General features: G+C 42.3%; 1 protein-coding gene and 1 long non-coding RNA gene across 10 annotated transcripts in view; one reads left to right on the top strand and one right to left on the bottom strand.

Annotated features, from left to right (window-relative positions):
- LOC124150937 (transforming acidic coiled-coil-containing protein 2-like) overlaps window positions 1–22827 on the top strand; it is a 99572-nt gene that overhangs the window by 19797 nt on the left and 56948 nt on the right. The gene's annotated exons all lie outside the window — the stretch shown is intronic.
- LOC124150940 overlaps window positions 1–22827 on the bottom strand; it is a 47407-nt gene that overhangs the window by 19672 nt on the left and 4908 nt on the right. Inside the window, exons 1-2 of one of the 3 annotated variants that reach the window (XR_007220169.1) lie at window positions 17820–18546; window positions 2598–2741 (exon numbers count right to left, since the gene is read on the bottom strand). This is a non-coding gene — a long non-coding RNA (uncharacterized LOC124150940). Of the gene's footprint in view, window positions 1–2597; window positions 2742–17819; window positions 18547–22827 lie in introns of those variants that run through there. The other 2 variants (XR_007220167.1, XR_007220168.1) reach the window with 2 other exon arrangements.

The raw sequence follows: 22827 nt of genomic DNA, 5'->3' as shown, positions 1-22827 counted from the left end.
GAAGTGTTTGTCATGTAGCGCTGACTCCAGATAGTAGATCTAATAACCCAGGTGAAGTGTTTATGTCATGTAGGGCTGACTCCAGATAGTAGATCTAATAACCCAGGTGAAGTGTTTGTCATGTAGGGCTGAACCCAGATAGTAGATCTAATAACCCAGGTGAAGTGTTTGTCATGAAGGGCTGAACCCAGATAGTAGATCTAATAACCCAGGTGAAGTGTTTGTCATGTAGGGCTGAACCCAGATAGTAGATCTAATAACCCAGGTGAAGTGTTTGTCATATAGGGCTGACCCCAGATAGTAGATCTAATAACCCAGGTGAAGTGTTTATGTCATGTAGGGCTGAACCCAGATAGTAGATCTAGTAACCCAGGTGAAGTGTTTGTCATGTAGGGCTGACCCCAGATAGTAGATCTAATAACCCAGGTGAAGTGTTTGTCATATAGGGCTGACCCCAGATAGTAGATCTAATAACCAGGGTGAAGTGTTTATGTCATATAGGGCTGAACCCAGATAGTAGATCTAATAACCCAGGTGAAGTGTTTGTCATGTAGGGCTGACCCCAGATAGTAGATCTAATAACCCAGGTGAAGTGTTTGTCATATAGGGCTGACCCCAGACAGTAGATCTAATAACCCAGGTGAAGTGTTTGTCATGTAGGGCTGACCCCAGATAGTAGATCTAATAACCCAGGTGAAGTGTTTATGTCATGTAGGGCTGAACCCAGATAGTAGATCTAGTAACCCAGGTGAAGTGTTTGTCATGTAGGGCTGACTCCAGATAGTAGATCTAATAACCCAGGTGAAGTGTTTATGTCATGTAGGGCTGACCCCAGATAGTAGATCTAATAACCCAGGTGAAGTGTTTATGTCATGTAGGGCTGAACCCAGATAGTAGATCTAGTAACCCAGGTGAAGTGTTTGTCATGTAGCGCTGACTCCAGATAGTAGATCTAATAACCCAGGTGAAGTGTTTATGTCATGTAGGGCTGACTCCAGATAGTAGATCTAATAACCCAGGTGAAGTGTTTGTCATGTAGGGCTGAACCCAGATAGTAGATCTAATAACCCAGGTGAAGTGTTTGTCATGAAGGGCTGAACCCAGATAGTAGATCTAATAACCCAGGTGAAGTGTTTGTCATGTAGGGCTGAACCCAGATAGTAGATCTAATAACCCAGGTGAAGTGTTTGTCATATAGGGCTGACCCCAGATAGTAGATCTAATAACCCAGGTGAAGTGTTTATGTCATGTAGGGCTGAACCCAGATAGTAGATCTAGTAACCCAGGTGAAGTGTTTGTCATGTAGGGCTGACCCCAGATAGTAGATCTAATAACCCAGGTGAAGTGTTTATGTCATGTAGGGCTGAACCCAGATAGTAGATCTAGTAACCCAGGTGAAGTGTTTGTCATGTAGGGCTGATAGTAACAGTAACACAGTGGACAGTAGGCTGTAGCACAGTAGATGAAAGGTCAGGTGTTCCTTCTGTTTATTTTGAGACATATAATTTCCTAGGATTTTGCTTTGAGAAAACATGTCAAATAAGGGGTTAAACACAACAAAATATAGCATTACTTGAATAGACTGGATGGATTACCCTCCTCCTAGAGTTGCAGGTTACATTGAAGAAGAAGAAGATCTGATAACCTGTATGTAATTATTTAATGATAGTGATCATGATCATGCTTAGAGATGCTTCTTTTCAAAAGCAATATTGTCTTGACAGCAAGTGAATGATTTCTAGCTTGTGGCGGTTGTTGTGTGTCATTGCTGTACCATCAGGTGACACAGTTCCTGTGGGTAATGTCAGACCATGTGAAGATGGCTTCCTGTTAGGATGGTGAACCATAGCTATGGACCAGCTGGCACAGTGATAATGTGCACCAACTCCCTCATGGGGTTTCCTGTTGACTCAGTGGGATAGGGATTTTGTAAAATTTGAAAAACAAAACAATCGGAAAACCAGACTGTTTAGAATCTAAAGATATGGATTAGAATTGCCACCATACTCTGAAACACTGCAGTTTCCAAAGCAGTTAAAAATAATTCATTTAAGCTAAAGAAAAAAATTTCCGGGTGGCCCAGTCTTTCAAGGTGTCATTGAAGGCGGCGCAATTTGTTGTGCAGAGTTGCATCCCTTGGCCAAGCCAGAAACGTATGGGTTCAAATCCTGGTTCACCCTGATTATGTTTATGGGCTTGATAGCACCATACCCATGCTTGTAGGTTTTACCAAAGTGGTAAAAATCTAACATCTGCATCACTTCGGGCTTTTCTGACCCATATTAAGCTGACAGACCGTGATAGGGCTGGAATACTGTTCAAAGCTGCATTAATCCCAACTCACTCACTCACTCAGTACAGCAGTGTGACTATTCATGGCAAGTAGTGATAACAAGGCCTAAATAGCCTGCCTGGTGGGGGGGGGGGGGGGGGGGGATGTCTGGGGACATACATTCAATGCATGCAGAGTGACGTCCTGGTGGCAGGCATGCATAGACTGATAATGGCTGCATATATTGAGAAACTCCACAGCTTGAGGACATTCTGCACGTACCATGGGTTAACTAGGCTGAGACAGGAAGGAACGATCAACTTACCCTGCTGGTGAGGAGGGAGATAGATGGATGCTCCCTCCAGATGCAGCCACAACCAGGAAGTGAGAAGCACATGGGGAGCTGGACACGCCCACTCCGTAATCATCCAGGAGGGTCGGGGTCATGATTGACATGGAACCAGCTGTTCTGTAGTAAAAGAATTTTATTTTGAAAAAATGGACGGGGTGTCCTGAAATAGAACATGCTTAGTTTTGGTTTGCAGACGATGACATGAATCATTGCCTGCATGCTGATTTGTGGATTTATGGTGGAAGTATATAGACTTGAGTTAGTGATGCTGTGAGGGGGGAGTATGTGGTTTAATGAAAAGCATCATATTCTCATCACATGTAACTTGAAATAATGGCTGTGTAGGGTAGTTAAGCCACTCTTTGCCACTTGATCAGAGCATCAAAAGGTGTTCACTGTGGATGCAAGTATCATGGATATTTAATATATTCTATCCAACTCTTTATAGGGATATTATGTGTGTCAAGATCGGGGCTGAATGGGACTAATTGCTTTGATATGTTGACATGAAAATATTACTTAATGTCCCCATGGAACCGGAGCATTTCTGCTGTATTATAAATTAAAATAAACATAAACTATTTCATAGGTTGTTGTGCTTGGGGTTTTGTGAAAGTATGACTCAATATCTATGTCAATAGTAAACCACCATATATACTACTCAAAAAAAAAAAAGTTACAGACCAATATAAGACTTACATATAGTCTGTAAAATTCTTTATTACACAATAAACCATTTTTTCACACAATACATTTCCTGAACACACAATGCCATTTAGAAAGTGGTCAAATGTAACAAATGTTATATTTGGGATAACACTTTCTTAGTAAAGTGCAGATTTGTACTTTTTTGGGTTGAGTCCCGTCCGAGATTTGAACCCACACTGCCAGAGTGAGGCACCTCATCACCAGCGCACAAAGTCAGTGATCTAACCCACTCAGCCACTGAGGCTTCCACAAAATGAAAGTCCGACAACTGGTAGTCTTGATCACATACTTTGTGTACCCCTCCAACAAGTGTAAATTGGCACGGCTCCCATGACCGAAAGCTATGAACACACAATGCCATTTAGAGAGTGGTCAAATGTAACAAATGTTATATTTGGGATAACACTTTCTTAGTAAAGTACATGATTCTCGTACTTTTTGGGGTTGAGTCCTGTCCGGGATTCAAACCCACACCGCCAAGTGTAAAGTACAGATTCTCGTATATTTTTCCTGATGCTGATTTCATAGCTGGCTAGACTTGCTTTTATTTAAATCTAGATGCAGTCATGGTGCAGGACTAGAAGGATATATATCTATGTCTGTCTGTCTGTATGTAATCATGACTACATCAAGTTGTTTCGTGTATTTAAACCCATGGGGTATCTGGGCAAAATACTGGTCCCTTTTACTTAACCCTAGACTAACAAGTAGTCTTTGAAATCTTTTATTACACAATACATTTCTCTCCTCTAAAATTAAAACAATAATTTTCCTGATGCTGATCTCTAGCTTTTTGTATATATATCTAGATTCGTTTTAGTTTTCATAAACTAAATATGTTCCACAGCCATGGTGCAGGACTTATGAGCTGTGACCTCAGGGCTGACCATTCACAAAGTGATATCAAATTAACAACTACTGCATAACTCATAGATGGTTATTGTGCCCTGTGTACAGTGTCTTCTCTATTCACCAGGGGGGGCACGGGTGGCCCAGTCGTCTAAAGCGCCGCTATTCCGTCCCTTGGACACGCCAGAAACCTATGATCGTGGGTTCGAATCCCGGTTCAACCCGATTATGTTTCTAGGTTTGTCAGCACCATACCAGTGCTCGTGGGTTTCACTGAAGTGGTAAACGTCTGAGACCTGCATCACTTCGGGCTTTCCTCCCACATTAAGCTGACACGCTGTGATATAACTGGAATACTGTTAAAAGCGGCGTTAAACCCAACTCACTCACTCTCTATTCACCACAGGTTTAATGCTTGTATTCCAAGTTTATTAAGTATAGACACAGGTTAGAGTCCGACTAAAGAAAAATGTTTGATTCACAGCTAGCATTATTTGATGATGATTGAGTGATATTTTAAATACCAGTGTGTAATGTTTACGTTCCGTATTATACTCAGAATATGTGTTCCGCTACAATATGGAATCCGGGTATTAGTGTTACCCGAAACCGGAAGTCAGGTGTGTACGATCAGTGAATAAAAACCAATCATCATCACCTCGTGCTCTCGTGGTTAATGACAATACATCACATTTTGGCGACGAGCAGCCTATCGGCCGACCTCTACAGATACCCTAGAGGTAATTACTGGTGAGAGACACTTTTCTTGTGTTTGAATCGATACGAACATTGACTTTTTCCATAGTTCGTTCACACCTACCCTCGCACAACGTTGACCGTACGTAGATAAAATGGCGGCGTCGTTACCCCCGTTCGCAGAATTCGAACTGCAACCACGAGAAACAGCACCTACTCGTTTCTCAAAGTACCTCAGGCGATTAGAAAACCTATTCCTCGCCACGGACATCACTGATGCAAACCGTAAAAAGGCTTTGTTGTTGCATTATTCGGGTGAAAATGTGAATGACATTTTCGATACGCTGACTGTTCCTGCGGTTTCAGAGGACGCTGAGGACCGGAAGGACGTTTATTTGTGTGCGATGAAAGCGCTAAAGACTCATTTTGAACCGCAGAAATGCATTGATCAGCTTGTTTACTCATTTCGTCAGGAAACGCAACAAAGTGGAGAGACTGTCAGTGAATTTTATACCCGGTTAGTGATCTTGGCAAAACGGTGTGAGTTTCATGATGAGAACCTGGAAATTAAACGGCAAATCATCCAAGGAACACGTGATCACAGACTCAGACGTAAAGCCATTGAACAAACACTGACACTTGACAGTATTTTGAAAACCGCTCATTCCATGGAAGTTGCTAAAGAAAATGACCTCATGTTCAGTTCACAGCAAACACAGCAACAAGTGCCTGCACACCGAGCGAGAGATCAGAAACCACGCCCAAGGGTTACAGTGGAAAATACAACATGTGGATTGTGTGGAGGACACTATCCCCATCATGGCACCTGTCCAGCACATGGAAAAGTATGCCACAAATGTGGAAAATTAAATCATTTCAGTCATGTGTGTCGTTCTAAACCAGATTCCAGTCCCCGCAAACCTGGCAATTTCAATCGTGGCCGTGGGAGAGGAAATTGGAAACAAGAGAATTGGAAACACACACCAGGGAGAAACAGACAATCTGCTCGATCAGTCAATCATGAAGATGAAACAAACAACACAGTAGCTGGCGCTACACACAAAACAAGTAGTGGGGAAGAATACACCTTCCTGCTATCGAAAACAAGTCTGGTTGACGCACCATTTTTCGACATTTCAGTTTCTGGTTCCCCGATCCGAATCATGGCTGACTCTGGTGCTACAGTGAATATTATGAACAAGTGTGACTTTGACAAACTCAACCCGAAACCACAACTTATTTCATCCAAAACCAAAATCTACGCCTATATGTCCATATCACCATTGAACATTTTGGGGAAATTTGAAGCAGACCTGGCTTGTGAATATTCAGACAGGGAGTGTAGAGAGACATTTTATGTTGCGAGTGGACCAAGTAGCTCACTAGTCAGTTGGAAGACATCACAGAAGCTAAACCTCATTCGTGTGGCCAACAACATACACGTGTCGACTGGTGAGAAGTCAACCCCAAAAAAGTCAACAGAGAAGTCGACTTTGCCGTCAATCATACAAGAATTTCCAAATGTGACAGAAGGTATGGGTGCATACATGGGAAATCCTGTCAGAGTCTACGTTGACCCGAACATAAAACCAGTAACACAACCACATCGCAGAATTCCATTTCACGTTCGGAAACAGGTGGAAAAGAAAATCGAAGAGCTCGAGAAATCAGATATCATTGAGAAATGCAACGGGCCGACACCATGGATCTCGCCGATTGTTGTTGTACCGAAACCGAGAAACCCAGATGACATACGCATATGTGTAGATATGCGATCTGTGAACCGTGCTATCATTCGTGAACGCCACATTATACCCACGATTGATGACATCGCAGCAGACCTCAATGGCTGTAAGTTGTTCAGCAAACTTGATCTCCAGCAAGGGTACCATCAAATCATGCTACACCCTGATTCTCGGAATTTGACTGCATTTTCCACGCACATTGGGCTTTACCGGTACAAAAGGCTCAACTTTGGCATGTCGTGCTCAGCCGAAATATTCCAAAAAGTGATTGGAGATGTGATCCAAGGCATCCCAGGTGCTCGCAATATCAGCGACGATATCTACATTGGTGGTAGAAATGTTTCGGAGCATGATCAGCGCCTACGACAAGTGTTACAGCGTCTGTCTGACTGCAACCTGACAATCAATGCATCAAAGTGTGAGATTGGTGTGCCTAGCATGCTATTCTTCGGTCATCGATTTAGCGCAGATGGTATCTCACCTGATCCAAAGAAGGTGGCAGATCTACAGGCCATCCAACCACCAACAAATGCCTCTGAAGTTCGCAGCATTCTGAGTTCAGCGTCATTTTGTAGTCGTTTCATCAAAGACTTTGCTCTCATCACGAAACCACTGCGTCGACTCACGTGCAAGGATTTTCCTTGGACTTGGGGTGAAACCGAACAACAAGCTCTTGACAGGCTCAAAATGGCGTTATCTGAAAACATAACGCTCAGTTACTTTGACCCCGAGAAGCCATGCATGTTGTTCGTAGACGGAAGTCCCATTGGGCTTGGCGCGGTGTTGACACAGAAGGATCCTGTCACAGGCGAAGTGAAACCACTTCATTTTGCAAGCCATCCACTCTCTGACACAGAGTCGCGCTACCCTCAAATCGACAGAGAAGCACTGTCTATCTATTGGGCAATCAAACGTTTCAACTTGTACCTCTACGGTAAAGAGTTTACAGTTGTGACTGATCACCAACCATTGGTATCACTCTTCAACAATCCAGCATCAAGACCATCGGCAAGAATCGAAAGATGGCTGATGGACTTGCAGCATTATCGCTTCACGGTGGAATACAGACCCGGATCAAATAACCAGGCAGACTACGCATCACGTCATCCTTTGCCTGTTTCAGACCGATCAGGAGAGGAAGACCAGTGTGCTGAAAGTTATGTCGCGTACGTCTCGCGAAATGCTGTTCCCAAAGCCATGACACTTACCGAAATCGAGAATGCAACATTGCATGATCAACTCCTGCAGGCAGTTATATCGGCTCTGAAATCTGGAAGGTGGCACGAAACTCCACCAGGCGTGTCACTGGCAGAGATGAGTAGATTCGAGAAAATCCAACATGAGCTTACCTGTTCTGACACGATTCTCTTAAAGTCCAATCGGATTGTTGTGCCAACATTACTCCAGGAACGTGTGGTTGATATCGCACATGAAGGGCATCTTGGCATTGTAAAAACAATCGCATTACTCCGTGAGAAAGTTTGGTTCCCGCTTATGGACAAATTGGTCACTCAGAAAATAAAATCATGCTTACCGTGCCAAATAGCTGTGCCAACCATGCAACGAGAACCCCTGAAAATGTCGCCCTTACCAAAAGCTCCATTTGAAAGGGTGAGTGTTGACTTTGCGCATATTGATGGTGAAACCGTGTTACTGCTGATCGACGACTACTCTAGATACCCATTCGTCGAACCAGTATCCAGCACAAGTGCATCGTGTGTTATTCCCGTGTTGGACAAAATCTTTGCAGCAATGGGAACACCCGAAGTTGTCAAGTCTGACAATGGCCCACCATTTACCAGTGACGAATACAAGAGATTTGCCAATTCACTCGCCTTCAAGATACAAAGAGTTACCCCTCTTTGGCCCCGTGCAAACGGAGGCATTGAACGCTTCGTTGGCTCCTTGAAAAAGCACGTGAAAGTGGCAAAGGCAAAAGGTGAGAACTGGAGAAAAGGTTTACAATCTTACCTCCGGTTGTACAGAACATCGCCTCATGAGACTACAGGAGTTGCCCCAGCGACATTATTGTTGAAACGAATCGTCAGGAACAAGCTACCACAGCTTCCCTACATCGATCCCTTGGCAGAGATTGTTAGCAGTCGAGATGCTGAACAGAAACAGAAAATGAAAACCTACCATGACCACAAACGGAATGTTCGACCGTGTAATCTACAAGTTGGTGACAATGTTTTGGTACACAGACCATTCAACATGGTGAAAGGAAACACACCATATGAAATTGACCCCATGATCATTGTGTCCCAGAAAGGCAGCATGTACACCGCAGAAGGAGGAGGGAGAACAGTGACGAGAAACTCATCTTTTTTCAAGAAGCTTCCTTTGATGAACAATCAGTCAGATGATGACAACATGAGTGTCACTAGTGATGTTTACCAGCCTGAGAATGTGATCCAGCACAACCCCAGACAGCAGATGTACAGTCCGACCCATGACATTCCCGTGTCGACCCAGGCAGGTACGCGTGATGTCAAAGTGTCTGATATCCCATCAACGGCTGTCGATGTCAAAGAGACAGTAGTCGAACGTGATACAAGTCGCTCGAGTCCAGATAAACATACTATAGTCCGCAGATCGACCCGTGTCCGTAAAGTTCCGGATAGATTGGTTCTTTAAACAAACAAACAGTGACTGTGTTTGCATATTTTTGCTGGGTTTTTGTTAAATGTTGATTTTAATTCCTGAAATTCATCAGAGTGCATATGTTGTGATGTGATTTACATCAGCAAGAAAAATGGCAGTTTTGTTATTACGGTCTAATTTGGAACTGTAGGTGAACAAGATATGTTCTGTGGACCAATTTTAATTTGTCTAAGTGAAAGCAGTGATGGTCAGAGACTTTACAGAGACCAGTGACAGTTATAATTTAATGTGCATCATTACCAAGTTACATTCTACAAAGAAGAGGATGTAATGTTTACGTTCCGTATTATACTCAGAATATGTGTTCCGCTACAATATGGAATCCGGGTATTAGTGTTACCCGAAACCGGAAGTCAGGTGTGTACGATCAGTGAATAAAAACCAATCATCATCACCTCGTGCTCTCGTGGTTAATGACAATACATCACACAGTGATGGGTGTCGTTCGACTTCTCTGTTCACTGGTTGTGTTTTTTCATAATATCTGTGATCTAATTTCCTGTTTGAAATTCCCTGTTCTATACTGCCTCAGGGGCTGTATCCTGAAACAGATCACTCTGCTGGGGGTGTAGCCTGGAACAGCTCCCTCTACTGTGGGTGAGGTCATGTCATTGTGACCCAGGGGTCGGGGTTGAAAATCAAGCAGCTAACGTGATGTCATCATAATTTCTGTGCCCTAACGTCTCCTGCCACATTTAAGGACTTTTCAGTCGAATTTATTCCTTGGCGATCAACTGTGTTCAGCTTGTCTTAGATCGCCTCCGTGGTCTAGTGGTTAAGAGCGTCCGCCCGAAGAGCAGAAGGTCCGGGGTTCGATCCCCAGCTGCTTCATACCAAAAGACGTTAAAAGATGGTACTTGTTGTTACCATGTCTGGCGCTCGGCATTAAGGGGCTAAAACAAGGACTGGTCGTCTCGGAGTCAGTATACTGTGTCTGAGTGGGATAGTCATGTTAAACTGCGGCATGATATCTCAGTGAACTAGCACTATAAATTGGCATCAGTCCGGACTAGTACAAGCAGCTACGCAAACGCACACACGTACATGCACGTTGCTATATAAGTGCAACAATCTTGGACGCAACGTTAAACCCCATTTCACCACCTCAGCTTGTCTTACAACACCAAAAGAAGTTGAGTAGATCTTGGCTTAATGGATAGAGTTGCAGACTGATGAGGTATACTTGTCTAGTATATTAGTTGGAAAACACACTGCTTCTGAATGATAACAGAAACACAGTCAATGAACATTTGTTCTCAGAACTCTCCTAAATCATGACATACAGGAAAAATATTTATTACAGGAATTATTTTCTTGATAGAAGAATACCTTTGACATCAGCCATGAGTCTGTCATACAAACCCTAAAACAAATATATTAAATACAGCCCATGCAAGTCTATGATGTTCGGCTTGTCTAGATTACTGCAGTAGCTGAAAATGAAGAGAGTCTCTGGGCTCCTTTTTATTAAATTTGTATAAGGATAATTTATCAAAAGTTTTTTTCTGTAAGATATGTTCATTTCAGAGACTAGATGTAGGTCTATTCAGGCAGATGTCTTGGACATTGGCAAACATGTTTTCATCAAGAGCTAGAGTATAGTCAAGCAAACAAGAGAGATGGACAAATATGTATGGAGAACATTTCTTTGCGTAAAAAGACAATCATTCAGACACAGATCTTTGTCATGTACATGTCCTTGTCTTGAAATTCATGTATATTTCTTTTAAGATATTTATGGTATTATGTATGGTGTCAGCTGTAGTACTCAACGGTCACCCATGATGAAATGATCAGTGCTTTGTACACGTAAAGGTTATGAGAGAAAGGTTTAAATCCAATTGCTAGTTACAATTCAATTCTTGGAAATGTCATACCAACATGAGTGGCTGGTGTTAGAGATTAGCTCCCTTGCCAAATGTCAGGTGTTACATTGTGCATCCTGCGCAGCAGATAAAGCTGGGTCTATCAAAGTGGGATGTTCTCTCCTCAGTGTAGGTGTTCCCTGCATGTTCCCTCATGAGTGTAGGTGTTCCCCTGCTTGTTCCCTCCTTAAAGTGAGGTGTTCCCCTGCTTGTTCCCTCCTTAAAGTGGGATGTTCCCTCCTCAGTGTAGGTGTTCCCCTGCATGTTCCCTCTTGTCTGTAGGTGTTCCCCTGTATATTCCCTCCTTTGTGTAGGTGTTCCCCTATATGTTCCCTCCTGTGTGTAGGTGTTCCCCTGTATGTTCCCTCCTGTGTGTAGGTGTTCCCCTGTATATTCCCTCCTGTGTGTAGGTGTTCCCCTGTATATTCCCTCCTGTGTGTAGGTGTTCCCCTGTATGTTCCCTCCTTTGTGTAGGTGTTCCCCTATATGTTCCCTCCTGTGTGTAGGTGTTCCCCTGTATGTTCCCTCCTGTGTGTAGGTGTTCCCCTGTATGTTCCCTCCTGTGTGTAGGTGTTCCCCTGTATGTTCCCTCCTGTGTGTAGGTGTTCCCCTGTATGTTCCCTCCTGTGTGTAGGTGTTCCCCTGTATATTCCCTCCTGTGTGTAGGTGTTCCCCTGTATGTTCCCTCCTGTGTGTAGGTGTTCCCCTGTATGTTTCCTCCTGTGTGTAGGTGTTCCCCTGTATGTTCCCTCCTGTGTGTAGGTGTTCCCCTGTATATTCCCTCCTGTGTGTAGGTGTTCCCCTGTATATTCCCTCCTTTGTGTAGGTGTTCCCCTATATGTTCCCTCCTGTGTGTAGGTGTTCCCCTGTATGTTCCCTCCTGTGTGTAGGTGTTCCCCTGTATGTTCCCTCCTGTGTGTAGGTGTTCCCCTGTATGTTCCCTCCTTTGTGTAGGTGTTCCCCTGTATGTTCCCTCCTGTGTGTAGGTGTTCCCCTGTATATTCCCTCCTTTGTGTAGGTGTTCCCCTATATGTTCCCTCCTGTGTGTAGGTGTTCCCCTGTATGTTCCCTCCCGTGTGTAGGTGTTCCCCTGTATGTTCCCTCCTGTGTGTAGGTGTTCCCCTGTATATTCCCTCCTTTGTGTAGGTGTTCCCCTATATGTTCCCTCCTATGTTTAAGTGTTCCACTGCATGTTCCCTCCTGAGTGTAGGTTTTCCCCTGTATGTTCCTAAGGAGTTAATGCCTCATGGATGGGTTGTGAAACTAGTTAATCTAGAAACAGAGGTGGAAAAAACTTTTATCACTTATGTTTCAAGATATTTTGTTGTGATAACTGTATTTGTAACCCCAGGCGAAGGGAAGTTGTCTCGAGTTTTGGACGATTAGAGGCTCGTGAGAAAATTGCACTACACCTCTACTTTACTGTCTTAAGGCATGAGGAGTGTGTTTATCTTATATCTGTCTAGAGTATCCAGCTCTAGAATGAAGTCCTCAATGGGTATCTAGCTCTTAATTATAATGAAGTCTTGGGTATCTAGCTTTTATAATAAAGTCTTCCACGGGTATCTAGCTCTTTTAATGATTTCTTCCATGGGCATCTAGCTTTTATGATGAAGTCTGCCATGGGTATCTAGCTCTTATAATGAAGTAGTAATGTGAGGCTTTGTGGAATAAGGTCACAAGCAGGCTGTGTGGAATAAGGACACAAGCAGGCTGTGTTGAATAAAGTCATAACATGAGGCTGTGAGGAATAAGGTCGGGACATGAGGCTGTGAGAATAAGGTCATGACATGAGGCTGTGAGAATAAAGTCATAACATGAGGCTGTGAGGAATAAGGTCATGACATGAGGCTGTGAGGAATAAGGTCGGGACATGAGGCTGTGAGAATAAGGTCATGACATGAGGCTGTGAGAATAAAGTCATAACATGAGGCTGTGAGGAATAAGGTCTGGACATGAGGCTGTGAGAATAAGGTCATGACATGAGGCTGTGAGAATAAGGTCATGACATGAGGCTGTGAGGAATAAGGTCCGGACATGAGGCTGTGAGAATAAGGTCATGACATGAGGCTGTGAGGAATAAGGTTGGGAGCAGGCTTTGTGGAATAAGGTGGGGACATGAGGCTGTGAGGAATAAGATTGGGACATGAGGCTGTGAGGAATAAGGTTGGGAGCAGGCTGTATGGAATAAGGTCGGGACATGAGGCTGTGAGGAATAAGATTGGGACATGAGGCTGTGTGGAATAAGGTTGGGAGCAGGCTGTGTGGAATAAGGTCGGGACATGAGGCTGTGAGGAATAAGATTGGGACATGAGGCAGTGAGAATAAGGTCATGACATGAGGCTTTTGTGGAATAAGGTCTGGAGCAGGCTGTGAGGAATAAGGTCGGGAGCAGGCTGTGTGGAATAAGGTCTGGAGCAGGCTGTGTGGAATAAGATCTGAGCAGGCTGTGAGGAATAAGGTCGGGACATGAGGCTGTGAGGAATATGGTCGGGAGCAGGCTTTGTGGACTAAGGTTTGGACTTGAGACTGTGAGGAATAAGATTGGAACATGAAGCAGTGAGAATAAGGTCATGACATGAGGCTGTGAGGAATAAGGTTTGGGAGCTGAGGCTGTGTGGAATAAGATCTGAGCGGGCTGTGAGGAATAAGGTCGGGACATGAGGCTGTGAGGAATATGGTCGGGAGCAGGCTTTGTGGAGTAAGGTTTGGACTGTAGGCTGTGAGGAATAAGATTGGAACATGTGGCTGTGAGAATAAGGTCATGACATGAGGCTGTGAGGAATAAGGTTTGGGAGCTGAGGCTGTGTGGAACGAGGCTGGGAGCAGGCTGTGTTGAATAAGGTCATGACATGTTAGGATGCTAATCGTGTATGCCATGGTGGCTGGGAGATTAGCCTTTGTTGGTTTATCCCATAGGTAAACAGTTTAAAACTGTGGAGCTAAGTGAAGGAGGCTTTCATTAGTGTGTAGTTGCCATAGATACTTTGTTTGTGCAGGAAATATAACAATTGTAAGCATTGATCATAACAGGCATGTTTCTAATGCTTCAGTGCTTGTGAGGGCACCAGCTGGTTAACAAATCATTATAAACAAGTTGTCCTTATGAAATAACTGGTCCTAGCTATTTTCCCCAGTCAAGTCGTAGACAAGTGGACTAGTGGCTGTGTCTAAAGCTATCATCTTATACCAGGCAATTGTTATGTTGTTGGATTGATTGATAAAATCAAAACCTCATTTCTAGCCCTAATGTCCTGTGCTAAAGTTACCTCAGTGTCACACAAAGATAGAATCAAAACCTCATATCTAGCCCTAATGTCCTGTGCTAAAGTTACCTCAGTGTCACACAAAGATAGAATCAAAACCTCACATCTAACCCTAATGTCCTGTGCTAAAGTTACCTCAGTGTCACACAAAGATAAAATCAAAACCTCATATCTAGCCCTAATGTCCTGTGCTAAAGTTACCACAGTGTCACACAAAGATAGAATCAAAACCTCATTTCTATCCCTGATGTCCTGTGCTAAAGTTACCTGAGTGTCACACAAAGATAAAATCAAAACCTCATTTCTAGCCCTGATGTCCTGTGCTAAAGTTACCACAGTGTCACACAAAAATCAAATCAAAACCTCATTTCTATCCCTGATGTCCTGTGCTAAAGTTACCACAGTGTCACACAAAAATCAAATCAAAACCTCATTTCTAGCCCTAATGTCCTGTGCTAAAGTTACCACAGTGTCACACAAAGATAAAATCAAAACCTCATTTCTAGCCCTAATGTCCTGTGCTAAAGTTACCTCAGTGTCACACGAAGATAAAAACAAAACCTCATATCTAGCCCTTATGTCCTGTGCTAAAGTTACCTCAGTGTCCAGAGCTCCAGATAAGCTGCGTATCTGCATAAAATACACATAAAAAATGCAGAAATACGCAGTATAATAAAATCCAAGCGTATCAAATACGCAACGAACATTACAGATTCGCTACAAAAATGAAACTTGTGCGTATCATCAAAATATTGTGAAGTAACCTTGCGTATTCGATTAGCAAATCAGCAACTTATTTTGAAATTATAAACGGACATTCTGTCAACTTTGTCAAAGTCCACGATGACAGTTACATCATGATCATTTGCCATCACACTTTCTTGTGGAGCCAAAGTCCACGATGACAGTTACATCATGATCATTTGCCATCACACTTTCTTGTGGAAGTATCATGGTATTTTTGAGTCCTATAAAGCTCACGAACCCACACGACACCAGTTTGCAGGGACTAGATGAATAGTGTTTTTAAATATTTAACTTAAATACCCACATGTGTAAAAACTAGTGGGTAACAGAAAATTGAATACCCAGATAGAATTACTGATATCCAATGATTTTAAATTGCATGGGTAAAATACCCACAACACCAAAAGCTTATCTGGAGCTGTCACACAAAAATAGATGAGATGTGTTGTGAGGAGTGAGTTAAGGTGATCAGACAGAAATGATCCTGATCTTATGTTCAATCAAAAGTTTATGTAGTTTCTCTTCTTTATTTGCATTAAAAGGGAAAAAGCAAAACAACTGAAATCTTTGACTATAATCAATCAGATAAAGCCATGATATTTTAGGCATCTTGATATTCTATACTGCCTGTGCCAATAACTTTGGAAATTATTCTCCATTTGCAGTAGATTTTAGTGTTATTATGTTAATATTGTTTGCTGAGCTTTATAACTAATCCAAACAGAATTGTACTAGACTCTTGCTTCAGACTAGAGGCTATTACCATGATTACTAAGAGTTGCAGGCTGTGTCTACATTGCCATACATGAAGATATGTGTGTGCAGTAGATACTGCTGCCGGACGAATTGCTTCACATGCCAAACCTGTAAGTACAGATTATTTATTGGATTAACTGGTATTAGCGATGTAACTCGGGATGTTTGGCAAGTATTATAAAGTGGCCTTTGGTGAAGTACATATTTGCATTGACCTCATTTTATGATTTAGGTTAATGAACATGAAACATAATCCTTAGCCATGTTTGCAGTTGTGCTTTATGTGCCGTGTCATGCTTGCCGACTTATCCATTCATACGTCGGGGAACCTCCCAACCCCATGCCAGTGAACATATCCATTCATACTCTGGGGGAACCTCCGTACCCCATGCCTGTGAACATATCTGTTCATACTCCGGGAGAACCTCCGTACCCCATGCCTGTGAACATATCCATTCATACTCCTGGGGAACCTCCCTACCCCATGCCTGTGAACATATCCGTTCATACTCTGGGGGAACCTCCGTACCCCATGCCTGTGAACATATCCATTCATACTCCGAAGCAACCTCCATACTCCATGCTTGTGGACATACCTCATACCCTGGGGCAATCTCTGTACCCAATGCCAATGAGAGCTGATTAATGAGGGTCGGGTGCTGACGAGGTGTGATATCGACTGAGTGGAGCCTTCCTCATGTTATCAACCACTGCCTGGCAAGGCTCAGTTATATCCTAGTCATGTGATATAGGTGGAATACTGCTAACTGCTACTTACAACAGCATTCACCCACTCCTTGTGCTGGTCAACATCTATCTACCCTGACACCTCAGTGATATTGCTGGACTTTCTGTAGGCGTCAGTAATGGCCCGAGAACCAATCTATTTCTAGTTTAAACAGATGGAGGGTATTATTATTCTTGGATAAAAAGTGTAAACAGGTCATAAAAATACAAATACTTCTGTGACAGATGTCTGCGTGGATATTGAGATCTCCCAGAATCGCATGAAGATTATTGTAGTAGTGTTGGCAGACGGCTATTGGGATTGATATGACCGCAGAGGGGAACGAGATGCTTTCATTTAAGAATTTCAAAAATCAAATACAATACATTATCCATTAGCCTCATTGTTAAAGTCTTGGCTCGTCACGCAAAAGACCTGGGTTTGATTCCTGACATGGGTAAATATGTGAAATCCATTTTCCGGTGTCACCCGCCGTGATATTGCTGGACTATTGCTAACAGCGACATAAAACCATACCCACTCACTATGCTGCTTTCAACATGTTCAAGGCTCTTGTAACACAAGTGGAACACAGTGAGAGCCCTAACACTGAGAAAAATTATATGAAAGAAACACATCTACCCTGACACCTTAGCTATGTTGTTAGCCTTTCTGTTCAGTAGTGACAGTGTCGGTATTTGAAATTACGGAGTAGTGCAGCGGCAAGTAAACATTGCTCTTTGCACACTGATGGGAAATATTATCAGAACATTTCTTAATCCAAAGCCAGTGACAGAAGGGCTGTAATACCCACTGCTGCATGTGATGATGCTACAGACACGCAGTGACAAAGAATCAGATTCAGTAGTGTCTCAGTTTATGCCTGAGTTTGTCACCAAGTCATTATCTGGGAGATATTCCATGGTAGCTTGTCCCCACCTCTCACTGTGTCAATTACTTTCCGATATTCCACGGTAGCTTGCACAGCTAAGACACAATACAGAGCTGTCTCTCTACTTCAAATACAGGACGTGAAAAATTGTAAATATTGACATGTGAACGGAGGAGTTTGTTCCCTCACACAGATCAACATGCCATTCAGGTTCCCTTCTACAAGACATACAATCTCCCAGAAACATGTTGAATCTCCCAAAATTAGAACAATTACTCACCAATTGTTGAATAATTGTCCTCAACACTGAACCCCTGGCTGTGATCTTGTGATATAGGTAATCTCCGCTCTGAGCATGCTCCAAAGACAGGAACTGGGGGGTGCATGAACTGGCTGTGTCCGAACATGCCTGCCTGTATAATCCATTGTCGCGGCCAGTCGGCCGGGTATTGACAGCCAGCTACCTGTGATTACACACAAGGCCACAGCCAACACTGATGTGCGGACCAGCCAGGGATATTTATGTCACTAACCTTCTTGAAAAATGGACTGAGAATTGTTGGATTAATTTTGGACATTGTGGTGATTTAAGATGACTATGGACAAAGGTAATTGTTGGTGTCATAATAATAGCCTGTTCCTTGTCATGTCTGTTTGCCTTGTGAGTGGTTTTATGTCACAGGGTGTGTTATTGACAATCTGTTGTTGTGAAGGTGCGAAGCAGACCTGTTGTCATCTCATCACCTGTTATGTGGACCTTAATTAAGTGTTCATGTCATGCATGAACGAATTTATGTTTTTTTTCAGTGCCCGTCAACCGTGACTAGTGGTTTGTTATGTCAGTGTTATTTCAAGCGTGGCTCCATCTACAGCCTATGCACAAGTACGGGATACTGTCACTTGTAGAAAATGGCAACTTCGGACAAACATATAAATTGGTCACAGCTTGTGATATCAACTATGATTTGTGATTTCAGATTTGATTGTGTTTGGGAAAGATGTTTTGCGATTCCTATTGCAATCATGTGTTGTGCTGTTTGAGAAAGCAGTATCGCGGTGATCCAGGAATGTTGAACATATACTGTCTGTCAACGACTTGTATCAGGATATAGCCAGACTATTTTGTCTGAGCTCAGTCTAACATACTGGCTGTTGCTATAATTGATCTATCGATTATTTCAGGCTTTAACCAGATACCAGTGTCTGCTTACGTTATCGACTCCAATTGAAAGTGCTTTAAAAACCTGTCTTTCTGCTGATAGTGCTTCAAGATGTATGTGTAAGAAAGGTTGTGTTCCAGTTAAATTGATTTTGTAATTAGGGAGGGCATTAAAGTTTATCAAAGATATATTACAGTCTGCGACTTTAGCCACAAGTCCAAAGCACAAGTCTAGTGAAATTCTGTTCGGTTCAGTTATGCACATCTCAGCTCATGATAGTCTAAAAATAAAATAATCTACAGAAAATTATGCTTTCACCAATAGCCTCCAAAGTGTTTGGGACAGACTGATAATTTTCAAATTCAGTAAATTTATGTCTTGAACACTAAATTTCTTTTCTTGTGAAGGAAGGGTAATAAAAATGTAATGTCTTGGTACCATCAAAATAAAATCAGTATAACAGTATTTGACTATTTCAAACATGCATACTTGTGTCTTCAATGAATTACAGGTTTCTATGAATCTGTGGAATGTAATTGTGTTGGTTAATCCATGAGTAAGAGTTTGAATCTGGATTTAGTGTGCTTAGGGTAACCTTAGACAATTCTTTTGTGTTTTTGACAAGCTAATTGTTCAGATCGTTTTCATTAAGTGGTACTGCACTTCCTTTGTTTGAGCATGAATCGGTTGCTGTTGACTGGGGCCAGGTCTACAGGTGGGGGCTGTGTCAATTATTAATGCAGGTATCACTGGTTACCTGGCACAATCAGCCCATTGTCTCCTGGTAATGGGTCTGCCTCTATGGTCTAGTGGATAGAGTGTCTACCCGGAGAGAGGAAAGGTTAAAAGGGATATTTCAAAACAAGGACTTGTCAGCTTGGAGTAACTGTGTCTGAGTGGGGTATTCATCTTAAAATTGAGGCATGGTATCGCAGTGTGTTAGCACTTTAACATCCACACATCCCGCCACCCACACCCATTCCCTCCTCACTCACACGTCCCTGTATAAACGCGACGTGTACCCCATTTCACGTATTCATTAAATTCGCATCATGTCGGAAGGTGCACGTAAAATCTCAAGATTCATCATCACCCATTTCACATCACCTGACCAGTCTCCTGCTAATTGTTTTCAGTGCACACAGTGGGAAATTATAACCTGTGTTCCTGTCAGTTGATCTCACTCTTTAGAAATCAGATTTTTTAAAAATTCCCTGAAATATAATTATTATTATGAGGGATTATGTCATTGTTTTGTGTACCTATTGGTATTATGCAGTCTTTCAACCTAATGACACAATTGTGCTGTTATCGTTATAACACATTCAGGGATAATTCTAGGGTGGGGCCTTGTGCTTTTAGCCCCTTAATTTAAAAAAAGACCCACATTTTCAAATACAATGGGGCATTTTAATATTGTGCTGTATGGGCAAGTGTGGGTATACTGGAATATTTGAAATTTTCACATAAAGGGCCCATGTCAGAAAATACCTAGAGTGAACCCTGCACATTCACAACTGACAACACATTAAATCATTTTGTAACGATTAATTTAGATACAAACATTATCATGAGTATGAGATCCTTTCTTTCCATCATCTTTGTGTCATGATTCATGACAAGACAGGGTTAGAAACTAACAGTTTCAGCCCACTAGTCCTTATAATGATAACATATAGCAAAACCTCTAAAAATGGCAAATTTCTACTAGTCCTTAGGATACCTTTACTATTGGGCAGTTTGGTAAGGACTACAGGACTAGTGCCGGATTCTAACACTGCAAGTGGGTTAATATTACTGTCATTCAAACTTGTAATATAAGATAGCTACACGATAAATCGCAGAGAACAGTGAAGAATAGAGCATGGTTTATTTTACGAGGAGACAGTGTTCTATCATGACGTCATTTCTAGAGATTTGGACATTCACTCGCAACTTAATGATGTCCTTAATTGGATGACATTATATTTTAAAGGGAAGTACAGTCTAGTGATATGTTCACCATAGTTGAGCTGGGCAACGCAGATGAACACAAGACCTCTGTCACCTAAGGTTTCAGTTTGGTAAAACTCCAGGATACTGACTGATTGTTATAAAAATTTATTCAAGATCCTTTTCAATGTATAAAATGATGAGATAACTTCCTATTGCCATGTTGCCTCCTACACAGGCACTGGTCACCCTGACTGGGTCAGGCAGGATGTGTGCAGCAGATTTGGTGGTGTATCAGGGGAAGTAACTCTGTAGGTACTCTAGTCGCAGGCAGAGGTTTATGTGTTCAATCTATGCGTCTATGCTAGTATTGTTCCAGAGAAGGTTTGACAGTTTACATACAGAGGTACTTGTATTTCTTAAGCTACATGCTTCAGTGTGCTTAATCAATGCACCAGGCATTGTTTATCGTTTTGTTTTTCCCATATGTGACAATCATTACTCTGTGTGAAGATATTGAATGTTGAACTAAAGGGCAATCCTATCTGGGCTTTTAGCTCTGTTAAGAATCATTATTATTTTGAAAATTAACCTCAGCACAGCAGTGCAACTGCTTGAATAATTCTGGGAACATGTCTGCTGAGTGTTGCATTAGCGTGGGATACGCTCATTATTGTATTATTAGAAGACGAATGAATGTGTAGGACTTTACGACGCTTTTAGCAATAGTCCAGCAATAGTCCAGCAATAGCGGAGGACACCAGAAATGGGCTTTACACATTAATAATGTGGGGAATCGAACCCGGGTCTTTAGCGTTAAACAACAAACAAACAAACAAACAAACAAACAAACAAGTGAGGACCATGACAATATATCTTTACACATCCAATGTGACCATTTCATCAGCTATCTGTAGGGCTTCAATGTCTGCACATGGAGCGTACAACCATTGTAAACAAGGGATACATATGGAAATGTAAACAGCTTTTTACGTCTTATGTTCTCTCAATTAATGTTAACTTTTCCTGAAATGCGTTTATCTAAATTTGTATACTTTACAAAATGAAACCGATAAAAAAACATATGCAATTTGTGGAATGGATTGTGTAAACTGTGACAAATCTTCACACGTTGCTGGCCTGTGGCAGAAGGACTAGGTTGTCCGCAAGGAACTCTGGGTGGGAGAGTGACATGCAGCCTCACCACCCGATTGCAAGTTTACAACAATCAGAAAGTACTGGGGACCCATTCTTCAACCCAGAGAGCCCAAAGGACTACTTTCTTTTATGTTCGTTTGTAGTAAATTTGTAAGACAAAGTGCAAATGGGTATCCGTACCTGCCATGTGGTTATGGATGTGAGGTTTGGACAGTTGGACAGTTGTCAGTTACACCACTAGTTGTGACTAGTTCGTCTGAGGTCTGGCGATGACTAACTGTATTTGATTCGGCAGAGGGATGAGTGTCAGGCGGAGGAGTGGCTTGCATTTCTCTCTGAGTGTGTATCAGATGTTTTGCCGCTTAAATGTCCATGCTAGCACTCTGCAGATGAAGGTATTGACAGTACTGTGCAAGATGCATTGATCTCCTGAGAATAAAGAAAGTATCAATATCTATCTTTGTCCTATCTTGACTCCAGGCTGTGACAGCTGGGGAGCTGCTCATTCACAGGGAAATGGAGACTGGGAAAAAAACTCAGATTTCTGCTTCAGCACATCTAGAGAAGTGCACTCAGTGATATGGGCTCATTTCATCGGCTAGTTTGGAGAGTTTTGTATTTATGTTTTCTGTTTAAATAATAAATGGATCTGTCAATTTGTCCTGAAATTTGCCTCCATATTTATTTGACATTTAATTAGCACCTTAAAGCAGCACTACCTGACTGATATAATTATAACTATTACTGCCCCGATACTTGTTTGAATGACAAATTTATATCTATTACTGCTCAGCAAATCTTTTGAATGATGTAATTATGACTTACTGACCATCATCTTTAATTTAAATGATATAAGTATAACTATTTCTGCCCAGCAATTTATTTGAATGATAGGTGTACATAACCCATTCTTACAGCTTAGGGGAGCACGGGTGGCCCAGTCGTCTAAGGCGCTGTGGTTTGCTGTGCAGAGTTGCTTCCCTTGGGCACGCCAGAAACCTTTGATTGTGGGTTTGAATCCCGGTTCGCCCCGATTAT

The sequence above is a fragment of the Haliotis rufescens genome, unplaced genomic scaffold (assembly GCF_023055435.1).
Source record: "Haliotis rufescens isolate VD_foot unplaced genomic scaffold, xgHalRufe1.0.p SCAF_12, whole genome shotgun sequence".
Lineage (NCBI taxonomy): Eukaryota > Metazoa > Mollusca > Gastropoda > Lepetellida > Haliotidae > Haliotis > Haliotis rufescens.
This window is presented reverse-complemented; position numbering and strand designations above follow the sequence as displayed.